Consider the following 18,093-nt stretch of genomic DNA (forward strand, 5'->3'; position numbering starts at 1 on the left):
CTCTATTCCCAGCTTTCTGTGGAGCTAGATGTGAAAGTAACTAAGTTCTGGCCAATGAGATATAAGTAGAAATAGTACTTGCAAATTGTAGAAAGTGTATTTAAAAGGAGGTTATGAAATCCATCTTTTCCTTCCTGTGTTGGAAATGTGATCCTAATAGCTGGAGTTTTCAGCAGCCACTTTGGACTGAGGCAGCCTTCAAAGTGGAAATATATGTATAGTGGAACAGCAAAGTAGAACAAGGCTGGGTTTCTGACACCGTGAAGGGTCTTGATCCTAGGTGGAGAACCTCTGAAGTATTGTGGAAAGTAGTACAAAAGCAGTAATATAAATAAAACTTTCAATACAGCTCAATGATTGATAAAAAAGAAAGCTCTATATAATACCACTTGAGAGAATAAAAATGTATCTTGCAGTGTGAAGTGTAGGAAATATGTCCACTGTGTCAGTTTGCTCATGTTGTTACCTCTCCTGTATTTCTACCAGCTTTTTATCGCCTTGTTCTTCCAGTTACTGAAATTGGTGTGCAATAGTTTCCGCTATGACTGCACATTTCTGTTTCTCTTCATGTTTGAAGCTTGATTTGTGCTGATGTTTTGAGGCTCTTTTATTAGAGGCTACAGTTTTAGAATACTTACATTGTCCTCCGAACTAAGTGTTTTTAAAAGTATTCTCTTGATGCCGGTAATGCATTTTATTTTGCAGTCTATCTTTGGAAAAACCAAATATATTCAGTGACTTCCATATTATCTTTTTCAATCTTTTCAGTCTTTCTGGTATGCCTCTGTTTTAGATTCAGCTCTTGTAAATGGTATGTATTTGGGTTTGTAGTTTTAATCAAGTCTTGTAATCTTGGTCTTTTAATTAGAGCTTGTTTTAACCACCCTGAAGAAGCAGGATAGACCCCTACCCAGATTTTGGTTTGAAAGTGGAGACCAATGACAACATACCTACACATCAAGAGGATGTGAAAGATTTATTGCTGACTGCCTGGGAAAGCGGATGAGACCTCCCACGCAGGCCTGAAATGACTTGAGAGCAAGGAAAGGGGACTATAGTTAGGAGATTGTGTTGGTACTGGGATGTCCCCAAACAAGAGGGCTTGTGTGGCTTGAAGCTCCCACTGGCGCCTTAGGAGGGAGCACCCATATTTTTCTTCTCTGATGTACAACAGAGGGCAAGAGGGAAGGCAGAGACTGAAGAACTGTCAGCAAACATCCCCAAATGGAGGCAGACCAATTCACTACCTCAACCAATTCACTTAATGTAAAAATTGATACATTTTGAATTAAATCTACCATCTTACTCAGTGTTTTCTATTTTCCTTGCCTATTCTATTTATTTCTCCCCATTCTGGCCTTCCTTTTGACTAATTATTTATGTATGGCATTTATCACTCTATTAACTTGAAAGTTTTATATAATTTATAGTCATTCTTTTAATAGTTATTCATTGTAGAGATTATAATACATATCATCAAAATCCGGTCTTAATTGATATTTCTTTCTGGACACTATTGGTTTTATTTAATACTTTCACTCTCTGTTGTTTGTATTTTAATGCTTATATCTTTTAAACATACAATGCATTATTATTATTTTGTGCACTGGAAAGTAATTTCGATTTATTCACATATTTTCCATTTTCGTGGTCTCTTTCCACATCTCCAGACTCCCATCTGGGATCATTTTCCTTCTACCTGAAAGATACTTTTTAATATTTCTTTTAGTGCAAAGTAGTTGGAGAAAAACTTACCTCATTTTTTATTTGTCTGAATTTTATCATGTCACAGTTTCTAAAGAACGTTTTTTGTGGGTATAGAATTCTAGGTTAGTAGTTATGTTTTTCAGCCCTCTGGAGGTATCATTCCAGAATCTTCTGGCTCCCAGTCTTTCTCTTGAGAAGTCAGTGTTAGTTCAGTAGGGACTCCATTGAAGGTAATCTGTTTTTGTTTGTTTTTGTCTTTGGTTTTCAACAGACTTATTATGATTTATCTGTGTGTGGACTTTCTTTCATTCCAGTTTTGGGTTCCTAGAGCTTCTAGAATCTGTGGCTTGATATCTTTTATCAGTTTTAGAAAACTCCTAGCTGTGGTTTCTTTAAATATTGTTTCTCTTCCATTCTCTCTGTAATCCCCTTTGGCGACCACAATTGTACTTATTCAAGACTTGCATCTCATCATCTATATTCATTGTCTTTACTCTTCCTCCTATACTGTCTTCTATATTTTTATTTATTTTTGTTTATGCTTCCTTCTGAAAGTTTTTCTTTTTCTAATCAACACTTCTCAAATTTTAATGTCTTTGAAATTACCCACGGATTGTTTTAAAATATAGATTCTGATTAACTAGATCTGTAGTGGGGGCTAAGATTCCACATATTTTAAAAGTTCCCAGATGTTAAAAGGACAATATTTAAAAACTAAGGAAGGATGAATAAAAGTATGGGTTTTAGTCATTAGAAATGTATCATCATGCTGGTAATGAGCAGAACCCAGAGTCAAATTCAAGTCTATCTGATTCTAGAACCCATGTTCTTTCCATCCAGCTACGTAACTTCATTAAATCCACATTAAGAAACTAATTACTAAATGGAAAAAATGGGAACATACCAATATTAACTCATTACTTGCAATAAACGTATCATATAATAATAATTGGGTGTGGGTTATATGAGAACTATGTACTACCATTGCAACTTTTCTAAAATCTGAAACTATTCCAAGATAAAAAGTCTACAGGCATGCCTTGTTTTATTGTACTTCACTTTATTATGCTTCAGAGATATTACATTTTTTTCTTTTCTTACAAATTGAAGGCTTGGGGCATTGTCAGATGATGCTTAAAATTTTTAACAATAAAGTATGTTTAAACTAAAGTATGTACATTGTTTTTTTAGACATAATTCTATTGCATTATTAATAGACAACAGAATAGTATAAATAGAACTTTTATATTCAATGAGGAACCAAAAAATTTGAGTTGCTCTCTTGCTTTATTATGGTGGTCTGAAACTGAGCCTGCACTATCTCCAAAGTATGCTTGTATTTGAAAAAAAAACACACACTCTTATGTCAATGCTGCTGGTCTACAAATCATAGTTTAAGTAAAGCATTCTTACCTTTTTTGTCAGTTTTCTCTTCAGTTATATCTAATCTACTGTTAAACCCACTCATTAAGTTATTGATTTCAGTTACTGTATGTTTCATTTCCAAAACTTACATTTGGGTCTTTTTTAAAATAAATTTTAATTATCTGACAAAAATTCTCAAGCTTGTACATAGAAGAGTCACCTTAAAGTTTGTGTGGTAACTCTAATGTCTAAAACCTTTTCAGGTCTATTTTTTCTATTGTTTCTCTCTCATGTTGTCTTGTCTTTGAGTGGCTCTGGTTAATTTTAATCTTGTGTTGGACATGGTATTTGCAAAATCTTTTGTAGAGCTAGAATACTGAGATGAGGTTATAATTCCAGAGAGGAATTTTCTTTGCCTTTTCTAGATCCCTAAGCATCCCATCAAGTCAGGATAAGCTCGAAAAAGCTCAATCCAAGACTTTGATGCACTCTAGTCCCTACACAAACTTACCTCCTTTTCTTTCACTCTACTCTTGGGGTACAACTTTTCAGTGTCTCAACCCAAAGTTAGGGGAATAACTTCCATCTTATTCTAGTTGGCAGGCCCTAGATTTCCACTGCTTGATGCCCTAGTCTGTGAAAAGTCTTTTCAGACTCTAAGTGTAAGCAGTGGGTTGGATTAGTTCCACCAGAGGCCACTGAGAGAAATGTCCTTCCCTCATTTAAAATGATCACTCTAATCCAGGGACTTCCCTGGTGGTTCAGTGGTTGAGACTCCATGCTCCCAATGCAGAGTGCTTGAGTTTGATCCCTGGTCAGGGAACTAAGATGCCTCATGCCACATAATGTGGCCAATAAATAAATGAATAAAACAATCCCTCTAATTTTAGCAATACACTCCTCTCCCAATCCTGCATAATGTATAAGTCTCTTTATTCAGCCCAAATACCAATGACTTTAAACAGGAGATTCAAGAAGACCATGGGTTTCATTCTATATCCATCTTCCTCCTTATCCCAAAAAGGTACAAATTCACACTGAAAAATAAGCTTGGAAATGATATGAGCCTTAAAGGCAGAAATTTAAGTTCAGCTGTGTGGTTCTCAAATGTTAGTGGACATCAGAATTCTTTAAAAATATATATATTTATTCATCTGTCCGTGTTAGGTCTTAGTTGCAGCACACAGGATCTCTCGTTGCAGCCTGTCGGCTTAGTTCCCTGACCAGGGATCAAACCTGTGCTGCCTGAATTGCAAGGCACATTCTTAACCCCTGGACTATCATGGAAGTTCCTAGAATTCTCAATAAGGTTATTGCTGTACATATGTCTGTGTCCTACCCCAAAGGGTTCTGAGCCAAAGTGCTTCGCTTCCCACACACTCTGGGGTTTTTAATGCAGGTGGAGAGAAGTGGGCAGAATTCAGAAATACTGAGGAGGGAATGCAGGCAGCAGAACGACAGTAAAGTTGTCTTTCCTGGGCTGTGCTTGCTTAATCTCTGTCACAGGCCAGCAGGAGGTATCTGGATGGATATGGATAGGCCTGTCGACCTCTCTGAGGAGCCCAACACAGAATCCAGAATGGTCCTTTCCCAGCCAGGGTTTCCAAAGAGACTGAAGGGCAGACATTTCCATTTGACACAGCTCAGGTGTGCGGAGAAGCTGGTAGCTGAGCACAGGCCTTCTGCGTGTGGCACCGTGAGACAGCAAGTGGTGGCTGGCACGTGGCTGCCTCCTCCGTGAGTAGAGACAAGGCCATCTCCCATCTTCTCTCTGAGCCGCAGCTCTCCTCCTGTCACCCCTGTTGTCACTCGCTCAGTCAAGTGTGCTCATCCATCTGTTCTGTACCCTCTCACGGGAAGCAGTTTTGATTAGACTCAACATGGCGGCTAAACTCTTAATGGGTAAAGTCACCCCAGGACATTTTCTCAGTCGAGCGGTGGCTCTCCACCCTTCTCATTGTCCTTATTTTATGTTTCCTCTCTCTTCATCACATTTTTATGTTGCTTTTTCTCTGGATTTCCCATCCATGCTGAGAACAAATGACATGCTAACATGTTCAATTGGTGTACGTGGTTGCTTCGAAAGAGCCAGAATGTGTGAGGGGTGTTGTAGGGTAGTGGAAAGTATCCATGGCAGTGTCGCCCTGTTTAGCAAACATGTTAAGGAAACTTATGCTGAGATAATCAAAGCATGATTTAGAGGTACACTTTGGCAGGTCCACTTTCAAAACTGGTATTTTCCACTGGTTGACTGCATAGCAAAAATAATATTCATGCACTTTTGTGTCTTGAACTTTATAGCAACAGTGAGGCAGGCTTTCTCAGACTATGGATAATTACCAAAGTGTCTTGTGACTTAAGGGTGTATCCATGACTCATAACAACATCAAATTTCATTTAGGACAAGAACACACCTTTTTCCCTATGGTAAGATGAACTTTGGTCATCCTTAAATCACCAAATATTTCATTTTTATTGTTTTTTTTTTTCTTTGTGAATTCTGCAAATATGGTAAGATAGAGACCTTTCTATGAAATCCAAAAACACTGAGTTAGTGCAGTCAGTACTTCTAAGGAGCAGTGCCTGGCCGTCACTCACCAGAGCACATCCCCAGTGCTGCTCATCAGAGTCCTCAGGGTTCCAGCAGCAGGTATCTCTGCACGCCTCGGTGCCTTTGGAATTACCTGGAGTGGATGTCTCTTGTCTAAACTTGGCCCAAGTGAAAAGATTAAAAGCAATAGCATGATGCAGTTTTCTGGTTGAAGGTCTGGTTTTTGTGGCTTTGAAACTGACGTCAATTCAGTTTTCTTACATATACAATATGTCAAAACAAATTAGGCTCTGACATATGACTTCTCTGGGATTTGAACCCTACTTGTCCGCCTAGGAAGTGTGTACTGAAAAGGAATTATGAAACAAGGATCTGAGAGAATCTGAGCATAGAGACTTCCTAAGAGGTAGAAATCTAGATCAGCCAGCTTCCAGTAGCAGATGCAGTAAGTGACCACTCAGTAAAAAGATTTGTGTCATTACGGCAACAAATAACATGCTGCTCTTGCTAGTTGTAGATGATTCATTGTTGAGAGGACTTTTTCCTGGTAGCCTGAGTTAGACATATCCTGGGTAGTGGTACCTATTTTTTTTAAATGCTGTATGAACATAAAAATTGCCCATTATCCAATTATCCAAAGAGCTATAGCTAACGTATTGTAATTTCGTATGTCTTAACAGTCTGTGTGTCTTTTTGTGATTCAAACTAGTTTGTTGCATCTAGCAATATATTATAAATACTACACTGTGCTGATGAAAATGACATGAAAATCTGCTTAGTTGGGATGTCACACAATTGCTGAGCATAAATGCTGAGTACGTAGTAAGCATTAAGTAAATATTTGAGGCAATAAAATGACAAGGGCAGCCAGGTCTAGTTTTGGCCTCAATCGTAATAGACATGCACAAGTCTCTCTGTATACAAGAGGTTGATAATATATACTCTGTTTTCAGTGATTCTTGTAATTAATTACCTCAGTCAGAAAAGATTTTCCAATTCATGGCATTTTTGTCATTCTTCATTGTCTATCATTCAGTCTGCAAGACTGAGCCCAGGCTACTCAGGTGGTGCAAGCCAGGTGCTGGGTCTGTGGCTGCCCTTCCAACCCCAGGGTGTTCCTGTGAAAACACAAATTCTAGGGCCTCAGCCCCACAAGGAGAGAGGCCTGTTCAGCAGCCACCATTCCTGAAACCCCACTGTGCACCGTGGGGGCACTTTGTATAGTCCTCCTTCTTCTGCCCACCCACCTCATCTCTCCCCTGAAATCACAGATAGTCGCCCAACTGAGGATGGTGTCTGCGGTTATTCAGACACCTAACCTGACTTGGGATCAGCAAAATCAAACCACCTTATCCTGTGTTAGAAAATCTGAATCACTATTTAAATCATTTTCCAATCCGTTTATACACCAGACCTCCCATGCTGAATGCTATATCTTTACCTATTCATTTTCCAAGTTACAGAAAAGTAGAAAATCTGGATTCAGCTCTGTGATGCTCCGCTCAGTCGCATGAAAAGGAGGAAGAAAAACAGAGAAGCCGGAGGCCACATGAAGCAGAACACCACCTACTTTATCTTTGAAGCACAGGCGTTTGCCTTCAGAATGACGTGTTGTAACCCTAGAAAATCATGTCTTGAAAATTATTCCAAACAAGGTTCAAAACATAAACATCAGATGAAACAGACTCAAAAGAATAAAAACGAGCAAAACAGAGAAGTTAAAAAAAAAAACCTTTGAAATGTACACAAAGAGTTGTTTTCTATACTTGGAGTTTCAGGTTTAGCTTACATGTATCACTTCCCTCTCAAACAAAAGTTTCTGAGGCTGCAGGACCATGGAAGGCTACAGTGAAAAGGCCCTGGAACATCTCCATTGGCCAGCAAGAGGAGGAAAAGCCCAGGACACACGGACAGAGAAGGTACTGTAAAACCTTCTCCCAGTGGCTCACTGCCCTCCGGCCTGGAAATGCCTGAACACCCCAATGTCTGATTTCCCCAAGACCAGACAGTAGGCAATCACATTTGTTGATTAAATGTCAACCCATCTAGAATATAAACATTCCTTTCAAGTAGCTGTATTACTACATCTGTGAGACAATAGGAAGTCTGCTCTGTGTCATTTTTCCATTAAAATGCAGTCTTCACAGAATTCCAGCCACCCAATACCATCTGCTCCAAATTTTCCCATGATTTATATGACCATGTGGCCAACTCCATGTATAAATATAGATTTTGAAAGGGATCTTGTTCTAATACAAGTAAAAGTAGAAAGATAGGTATTTAATGACATCATCAGATTTGTTTTAGATCTTAGGACATCATATTGTCAACCAGATGTCCATATATCCACATTTATTATTTCATGTCAGTGGAACGTAAGAGTGCTTTGGACGTGTACATTCCTTGTGATTAATTCTGAATATTTTACAGAAGTTACTGCTGTAACAGCTGCAGGCAAGAGAAGAGGACCCTATGAACTCTGCTCCGTGGCCAGTGAAACTCAATGGTCATGCTACAACTCAAGAACAGGTCACATCCCATTCTTTGATTCTCAGATTACCTTTGGATTGATAGTTTCATCTCAGTGTTATAAAAAAAATAGAAGTAAGAAGGAAATATATGGTCGTATTTGATGGAGGGCAGAGGAGACTGACAAGGCCATTGAAATGTCAGGAAGTTCCTGTATCAGGGTGGCCTTGTACTCTGGCTGGGAGTTTTGTGTTCACTTACCCTGGCTGCAGTGTGGGGAACATGCTGGACATTTGGGGAGCAACAGTAGAAGTGAGGAGGCTGTGCCACCATTCCAGGAAGAGACTATACTTGCTTGGACTTGAGCGCTTGGGTGTTCACATGCAGATGGGGAGCAGGAGGCTGGCTCAAGAGAGATGGAGAAGGCTTGCTGATTCTCCTGGAGGTGAGGGAGCACATGGGAAGGAGCTGGCTCTCAGGTCCCTGAGTGGTGGTTCCACCAGTCATTACAGGAAGAGACCCAGGCTCAGAACAGGAGTTCAGTTTTAAATGGACAAACTGGTGAGACTTGGCTTCCCAGGTGTCTCAGTGGTAAAGAATCGATCTGCCAGTGCAAGAGAGGCTGGTTCGATCCCCTGGATCGGGAAGATCCTCTGGAGTAAGAAAGGGAAACCCACTGCAGTATGCTTGCCTGGGAAATTCCATGGACAGAGGAGCCTGATGGGCTGCAGTCTGTGGGGTTGCCAAGAGTTGGACACAACTGAGTGAGCACACACGTACCCTGGTGAGACTTCAAGAGGAGCTGTTAGCAAGGAGAGCACGCAGGGTGCTGGCCTCACCCCCATGCACATCCGGTAAGCTCCACCATTTTCTGGGTGACAGGTGAGTGTCTGTGTAGATATATTTTTGAGATAATAGACTATGGCAACAGCAAGGACAGAAATCACTGAAAAACACAGTTATAAGCAATGGGGGGTCAATAAAGGATTTTAATCAAGGAAACAAGTTGAATGGCTCTGTAGTTAAGTCCACCTGGGAGTCGCAGGGAGACACTGGAAAGAGGTTTCACTCTCCACTGGCCCCCTCACCAGCTGTTTGGACTTGGGTTAGCTAAGCCAACCCTCTGAGCCCCTGGTGCTCTGACAGCCAAGTGGAGGCCAGCCTGCCTTCCCCGGAGGGCTGCCGGGAGAGCTGCAGTGAACACATCTAGGACAGAACACACTTAACATGCCTGGGTTCCCTTCTCCGTGACTGAGCACCTCCACGGGGTTCAGCGAGTGGGCGGCAGGAGGTTCCTTCTGGCAGCATCCCGTGGAGAGGCAGGTAAGTCCTGGCCTGCGAGAAGGGAGCCGAGTCCAGGCACTGGGCTGTGGCCGGTGGGTCAGGGAGGGGCTGACAGTGTGGGTGATGGAGGATGGGGGCAGCGGTGGGGAGGAAGAGGAGCATCGGAGGTTCCGTGAGGTGCAGGGTGGCCTGGCAGCCCTGTGTATGAACAGGCCCTGGGTCCCCCACCCTAGATTGCCTAGCAGTCTCTTTCCTCTATCAGCCTCTCTTCCCCTTTTCGTCTCTGCTGCAGCTCATGGCCTCAGCCAAGCCTCTCTTCCTTCCTCTTCTTGTCTCCTGGCTCCCTGGCTCCCGGGCCTCTCTGCTCTTCAGTCTGCTTTTCCCAGAGATCACTCTCTTTCTCTCTGGTCTCTCCAGGGCTGAAACCCTGCTTTCTGCTCCTGTCCAGCTGCCCCCTCACCAAGACTCAACTTGCAGAGGGTGTCCTGAGTGACAGCAGGAAGGCGGGGTTGTGGCTGGCTAGCCAAAGGCCACATGAGACAGCGTGACCCGGGCTGTGGCCCTCCAGCACTTGGGGCAGACAGGGGTGCCTTTCTTGGGTGGGGAGCCCATGCCCCTTTCCAGGACTCCACTCCTTTGGCAGTCAGACCATAAACGGGCTGGTGTCCAGGGCATGTGGATTCAGAGCAGGGGCCTGGGGCTGGGCTCACTCTTCCTCTGGGTCATGGTGAGGCCTCTGCAAGGGCCCTCCAGGGTGGACAAGATGCCCTTTGAACATCCACATCCAGGCCTCTCTTCCTGAACACATGCCCTCTTTTGCCCTCCTCTCCCCCTCTTTCTGGGCTTCCATTGATAAGCAAGTCCTCTTTAAGTCGGTTAACTCACCATTGAAGCTACTGTGCTGTCAGCCTGGGAGCTCATCTGTCTGGGAGAGAGGACTTTACCCGTGTTGTAGGGACCAGTGCCTGAACAGGCCTCCATAGGCATCCTCCTGGGCTTTATCTTTACAGGGCACATACAGACCTCCATTTCAGAAAGGTATGTTCTGTGATGTTTCCAACAGAGTCTGTGTTGACTTAGAATATACAAAGAATTTTTGAAGTCACCTTTGAGGCCTTGTTTACATAGGATAAAATGCCTTCGTTTGAAGTGTAGAGTTTGATGTGTTTTGACAAATAGATACATTCATGTAGCCACCACCATGATCAAGACACAGAACATTTGTTGTTGTTCAGTCATTCAGTTGTGTCTGACTCTTGGCGACCCCATGGACTGCAGCGAGCCAGGCCTCCCTGTCCCTCACTATCGCCCACAGTTTGCCCAGATTCATGTCCATTGCATTGGTGATGCCAGCTAGCCATCTCATCCTCTGGTGTTCTCTTCTCCTTCTGCCCTCCAGGGACTTTTCCAATGAGTTGGCTGTTCACATCAGATGGTCAAAATACTGGAGCTTCAGCTTCAGCATCAGTCCCTCCAAATAGTTCCTTTGAATCCCTCTGTTACCATTCCCCTGACCCTGGCCCTAGGCCCCCACTTATCTGCTTTCTGTCACTATAGATTCATCTCACTTTTTCTAGATTGTTAGAAAAATAAGTAATATTATTATAAATAATAAAGCATAATGTTTTTCAGATTCATCCACATGATAGCATGTTGTTAATAATTTATTTCCCCTTTTTAAAAAAACTGAGCAGTATTCAATTGAATGGAAATAAAAGATTGTTTATCTGCTCACCTGATGATATAGCTCTTTGGGTTGTTTGCAGTTAGTTATGACTACAAATACCTTTTCAGATTCTGGATGTAGCACCTGGAGTGACCATGGTTATTACCCTTAGAGAACTTGAAATCTTGGCAGGAAGAAGTTTAAATGATGTGATACTTGTGATGACTGATTATTGGATGGACTCAAGTGCAGAAATGCCTAGTATTTGTGCCAGGTGTGATGGAACAGTCGGAGAATGAGAACAGTGGGCGGGACTCACTGTGTAGGGGGGGCGGTTATATCCTTGAGGGGGAGGGTGTTACAGACCCATCAGATGAACAGGGACCAGGGGTCGTGCCTCTGAGAACAGGCTGCTGGGGATGAGCACAGAGTGGAACAATCTGGGCAGATCCCCTCAGACCTAGGTGAGAGTGTGTGTTCTGTGAGGGGACATAAAGAGCTGGAAGGCCTTGAACACTGGGATTAGAAGCCCAGTTTTGATGTTCCTGGGCAGGAGGTTGGAGCTGCTGCAAGTTTTTGAGCAGGGAAGGGCATGGGCAAAAGCAGTGTTTTTGAAAGATTCTCTCATCTTTGGTATGAGATGGTTTGAATGAAACACAGGCTGCGAGAAAAGAGACTGGGGGCTGTTGGTTTGAGCTTGTTTTCCTGATGGCTTCATGGGTGAAGTCTGGTTGCCTCCCCAGGTGCAAAGATGTGCCTGGTGGCAGAGTTCAGCAGAGAAGTTGCTAAACTTCTGGAAGTTCAGTTCAGCAGCAGGAAGTTGCAGAACCTGCCACTGCCATAGCATATTAGCGTGCTATTACTGCATAACAAATTAGTTTGAACTTAGTGGCGAAAATAATTTTGTTTTTTAATCTTGTGGTTTTCATGGGTCATGCCTAGGTCAGCCGGGTTCTTGGCTCAGGATCTGAAATCACGGTGTTGCCTGAGTTTGTGCTCTCACTTGAAGCTCAGGGGCCACTTCCAGGTTCATTCAGGGTGTTGGCACAATTCAGGTCCTGCAGCTGTAGGGCTAAAATCCCCATTTCCTTGCTGCCCTAGAGGCTGCCCCAGGTCCTAGCCAGGTGGCCCCCTTCATAGGCCACTCACAATATGGCTGTTTGCTTTCTTGTAGGCCAGCAGTGCAGTGCCTGCTGCCACTGTGTCTCTTTTACAGGCGTTGAGGTTAAGTCAGGCCCACCCAGGATGACCTATCTTTTTGTTAACTCATGGGACCTTAATTACACCCACAAAATCCTCTTTGCCATGTAAAGTAACATTGATTAGAGTGATGTCTCATCCTACTTACAGGTCTGCTCATGTTCCTGGGGGAGGTAGTCGTTCCTGCAGTGTGCTCATGATGGGGTGGCAATCTTGGGGACCATCTTAGAATTCTGTCTACTGCACATGGTGGCTCTTCCGACTCCCTGTCTCTCCTCCTGTAAAGAGAAGGAGGGATTCTGGGCTAGGTCCTTCCAGAGGTTTTGCCCTGTGTTTCCCTTATTTTATGATTATGGAGTCAAGTTGGAAGCACTGTTATCTAGCACGTCATCTAAAATGTGATTGAAGATTGTGGGGACCAGTTTGGCACAGATGACAGAGAATCATCAAGAGGGGTGTGAGCTGCAGGGAGGGACAGCCACGTGATGGGCAGGAGGGTAATTGTGGAATGGATGGCTGGTTTAGTGAGGGTCCTCACATGCACTCTTTTTTCCCTTTCTCTTTCTTCTTGTCTTCTATCAGCACACGGTAGGACTGTACCTCCCCAGTTCCTGGTCATTTGGCATGGCCATGCGACTTGCTTTGGCCAGTGAAATGTGAGCAGGTGTGATGGAAGTCATTCTGAGCAGACAGACGTTTTACAAGGAAGTATGTGTTTTGTCTCAGTCTCTCTTCCTCTGCGGCAGTGGCTGGCAAGATTTGAAATGGCTCCATCTGCCTGGGTCCCTGACTAAGGGGGATGCAGAGCAAAGCCCCAGTCAACCTACCGTGAGCATGAGAAAGAAACCTTTGTTGTTAAATTAAGCCCCTGAGATTTGGAGTTCTTTGTTACTGCCACATAACGTAGCCTATCCCTGACTGATGCAAAGGAGGGTGTCACTGTTAATCTTGCTGTCACGTCTCTTTTTTGATTGAGATATAATTAACATACAACATTATATTAGTTTCAGGTGTACTACATAATGATTGACTATTTGTGAATATTGTGAAATGAGTACCACAATAAATCTAGCTGACATTCATCACCACAGTTACAAATTTTTTTCTTGTGAACAGAACCTTTAAGATATGCTCTCTTAGCAACTTTCAGATATGCAAAATGGTATTATTAACTGTAATCACCATGTTGTTTATTGGATTCCCCAAGACTTTTTTTTTTTTTTTTTAATAACTGGAAGCTTGTACCTTTTGGCCCCCTTGATCCATTTCACCCACCCCCAACTCCTTGCCTCTGGCAACCACTGATCCGTTTGGTATATCTATGAACTTTATTTTCTTTTTTATGTTTTTAAGATTCCACATATAAATGAGATCATATTTGTCTGTCTCACCTATTTCACTTAGCATAATGCTACTAAGGTCCATCCATGTTGCAACAGTAGCAGGATTTCTTTCTTTTTATGGCTGAATAAGACCTGATTGTGTGTATAGATTACATTTTCCTTATCATTCGTCTGTTGGTAGACATTCAGGTTGTCTTCCCTGAGGACTCTTATCTTAGCCAGGCCCCTGATGTGGTTAGTGCTATGAGCTATAGCTGAGAGTCCAATCCAGAAGAAACCTGGAGAAGTGGCCATGTTGCTCTGTGCTCATGTGTTTTCTGGTTTTCAAATAGATCCACCCACCTGCTCACTGAGGGAAGATGCTCTCTCACACCGTCCTGACAAATACGCTATTTTCATTTGAGAACAAAGAAGTGTAATTAGCACATTGAGAGAAAGTTGCCAGTCAACATCACCACACCTGATCTGGATGTGTTAGATGCAGTTTGTCATCTCTTTTCAAAAATCTCAATTACCACACAGTCTGCACCGAATCCTCGCTCTCTTCTTTCCTTCCACCTATCATTTGTCTGCCCATCATGTAAGCATCTTTTAAAAAAAATATTATTAACCATTTTAATTTTTATCATCGTGTGGTTACTCAGTCATGTCTGATTCTTTGCATCCTCATGGACTGCAGCACACCAGGCTTCCCTGTCCTTCACTATCTCTTGGAGTTTGGTCAGATTCATGTCCATTGATTCATTGATGCCATCCAACCATTTCATTCTCTGTCACCCCCTTCTCTTCCTGCCCTCAATCTTTCCCAGCATTGGGGTCTTTTCCAATGAGTCAGCTCTTCACATCAGGTGACTTTATTTATTAATTTGGCTGCATGACTTATGGGAACATAATTCCCCAACCAGGGATTGAATCCAGCCCACTGCAGTGAGGGCACCAAGTCATAATCATTGGACTGCCAAGGAATTCCCTAACAATTATATTTTTTATTTTTTTTAACCTTTTGGCCATGCTCACAGCATGTGGGATCCTAGTTCCCCAACCAGCAATGGAACCCCATGCCCCCTGCATTGGCAGCACAGAGTCTTGACCACTGGATTGCCAGGGAAGTCCCATGTAAGCATCTTTATGATTCTTGTTTTTCCATACTTGCATGTTGAGGATCGCTTTCTTTTATGGTCTTTTCTGCCACCACCTCCAGAAGGTCACTCAGTGGTTCCCTTTTCCTGTTCATTGTGAAGCTTGGTCCCTTCTCTGATGTCTTCTCAAATAGCAGCCACCTTCCCAGAGTTCAAACGCTCTCTGTATGCTCCCCTCCTCTGGGGACCACTCCTCTTTGTAGACTTGCCTTTGCAGCCCTCTGCTCCAGGGCTGCTTCTCATCCTGCTCTCTGTTATCTGAGGGCTTCGGGGTGGCTCCTGTTTACTGGGACTATGTACAGTCATCCTCTGACTCTTGAGGCTTTTGTCTCTGTTACGTAACAGCTGGAGGAGGGAAAATGCTGGGTCTTGCTGGGCTTTCACACAATGACCACATGCAGTAATCCAAACTCATCCCAAAGACAGCATAAATCACTGGTGTCTGCAGGTGGGGACCCCCACAAGGAGCACAGGCAGAGATCTCCCTGAAGCAAAGACTGAGAGCAGGTGCTGCTATGAGAAGAAATGAGGCATCAGAGCATATCACCCTGTAAATTACACCTCTGTGTAAAGTGAATGGAGAGAAGACACAGAGAACCTGGCAGTTAGAACAGTGATAACAGCCAACAGTTAATGAGCACTTAGTATGTGCCAACCCACTCGGTAGATGCTTCCTGTGGATCATCTCCTACAGTCATCGTGTGTCCTATGACCTTGCATCAGTCTCGTGCCCACCTGTCTGGTGGGGAAACAGAGGCTCAGAGAGTTTAGTTAGCTTGCCTAAGGTAACACAGCAAGTGAGCAGAGAGCTAGGATGAGATCCTGGATAGGACCGTTCCAGAGCCTGTGCTCCTACCCAGGGAAGGAGGGGCCCCACGTGCAAGAGGGTGGTCCCCTGGTTGCCAGTGTTTATAATGATTCCCTTTGGTGGGGGTTGCAGCCTGCAGCTCCCCGGGCCCTCCACTGTCCTCTCTATCTCCTTTACACAATGCAGACTGAAGAAAATTTGGACTGTCTTTCCCTGCTGGTCCTAAGAACCTGGAGCCTCAGGATCCAGGCCACAGGTTCCGGAGTTGGCTTGCCTCCCATCCACCAGAGATGGTGAGAGGTGAGCTTGGGTTTACAGCCCCGCAGCCACAGGCATCCTGCCGGGTTGGACTGCCTTGTCTTTCAGAGTCAGGGAGAATTGAATTATTCTTGCATCAACTCCCCTGACACCCTGAAAACTCTAGCCACCCTCCCTCCTTCCTCTGCAGCTTTTCTCTGCTTATAAAATGAAAAGCAGATTGCCCCGGGGGCTCAGGCAGGCCCAGCATCTGAGGTGTGTGAGGAAGGGAAGGGCCATCTGCTTCTCATTGACCACAGAGGAGCCTGGTTAGACAAAGGGCCAGTGTGCAGCCCGCACCCACCGGAGCAGCCGCAGCCGTGACCCTGGGCCTGCTGCCGGGCAGGCTGGGGAGGGGCCCTCCTCTGCCCCACAGGCCGGGCTGGGAGCGCGTTTCCTAGAGTGTGGGGGTGGTTCCACCTCATTGGGCTGTTTCTTCTTTCTTTTCTTCCTAGAAAGATGGGTTTCAGCTCTTTCCCCAAGACTTCTGGTAACCTGATAAAGTGATACTTAGTGTGTGTGTTTTAATGTAATGGAATGTAACCCACATTCAATGCAGAAATCCTAGAAGAATAAAAAACAGCAAAAACTAGTGACTGTCTCACTGCCAAGGGTCTTGGTGTGTGTTCTGCCTGTCTGTTTTCCATGAGTATTTTCAGTATTGTTTTTTAAAATAAGAACAATCTAAAGCAGTGGTCCCCAACCTTTTTTTGGCCCCAAGGACCAGTTTCATGGAAGATGATTTTTCCACAAACCAGGGACAGGTGAGGGGGATGGTTTGGGGATGGTTCAAGCACATTACATTTATTGTGCACTGTATTTCCATTATTATTACATCAGCTCCACCTCAGATCGTCAAGCATTAGATCCTAGAAGTTGAGGACCCCTGACTTTAAAGCATATTGCAGAGTTAGGCAATGTGCTAAGTACTTTGCCTGGAAGATCTAAAGGCTATAGGCTGTAAGTTTAACCCTGTAGGATCAGTACTTTTCTGAACACCATTTTTATAAAGGATGACACTGCAGTGTAGAAGGGGCAGAAAATCCTCCCAGGATTACCTGGGGAGATAGGTTGGGGTCAGGCTCAGTTGCAGGCTGGATGCTCCAGACTGCACAGCCCCAGATTAGCCCACAATACACCTCCTCATGGAATGTGAACTAGTTTATGCTATTTTTCAGTTAACAGTAGATCAGGACCACTTTCTTGTTTGGTCTGTAGTCCTCCATACATGTTTATAGCTGTGTATGTCCCATTCGATAGGTTTACCTTGGCATGGTTAGCCAATCCCACAATTTTGGATTGTTCCACGTGTTATCATTATAATCCCAAGATGAACACTCAGTGCAGAGGTCTTTAAGCCCATATCCCACTATTTGGCAGTAATGGGATTTCTGTGAGCGGGCATGCATTCTAGGAAGAGTTTTGAAAGATTTGGCCAATTGCACTTAAGAAAAGTTGTGATTGCAACACTGTGTTTCATAATCTTTCATCTATCATATAGGCAGGGGTTTTAGAGTGTTTTTATTTAGTTAGTTGTGGCTGTGTTGGGTCTTAGTTGCAGCTTACAGTCTGCTCTCTAGTGTGGCACACGAGCTCCAGAGCACTTATTGTAGCGTGGCCCCCACAGGCTTACCTGCCCCGCAGCATGTGGGATCTCAGACCAGGGATCGAACCCGAGTCCCCTGCATTAGAAGGCGGATTCTCAGCTACTGGACCACCAGGGAAGTCCCCAGCAAGGATTTTTTTTCTTTTTTTTAAATTTCTCATTTTTTCCAGTGATCAAGCTGCTCTTTCTCATTTGTTCATTGTCAATTTTAATTTATTCTTTTGGAAAGTTGCTGCTCAGGCTCTTTACTCAGTTTTTGCTTTAAATTGATTTGCAAAGGTTTGTTACGTTAAGGATGTTGGATTAAGGACCCTCTGATGCCTTTGCAGATACGCGTCTCAGTTTGTGGTTGGCCTTTTCTTCTTATGTTGTGTTTGTCTTTTTGTCAGAGAGGTTTAGAAATGCTGTGAAGCTGGTCTGTCAAACTTCTTCTTTGTACTTTCTTCCTTTGCAATTTTATTTTTATCAAACTTCCTTCTGTCTCCCCAAAAATATTGTATAAACATTACTGCTGAATATAACATTTAGCCTGTTGTTGAAAATCAGACTTGTCACAACATGAATTAAACTACTGAGACGTCAAAATGGGCAACTCAGTGATGGAAAAAAATGAAGAAAGCGTATCAGCTCACAGCCCAGGAAAACAAAACTGAGAAAC

Source organism: Cervus elaphus, chromosome 9 (assembly GCF_910594005.1).
Source record: "Cervus elaphus chromosome 9, mCerEla1.1, whole genome shotgun sequence".
In the NCBI taxonomy this organism is placed as follows: domain Eukaryota; kingdom Metazoa; phylum Chordata; class Mammalia; order Artiodactyla; family Cervidae; genus Cervus; species Cervus elaphus.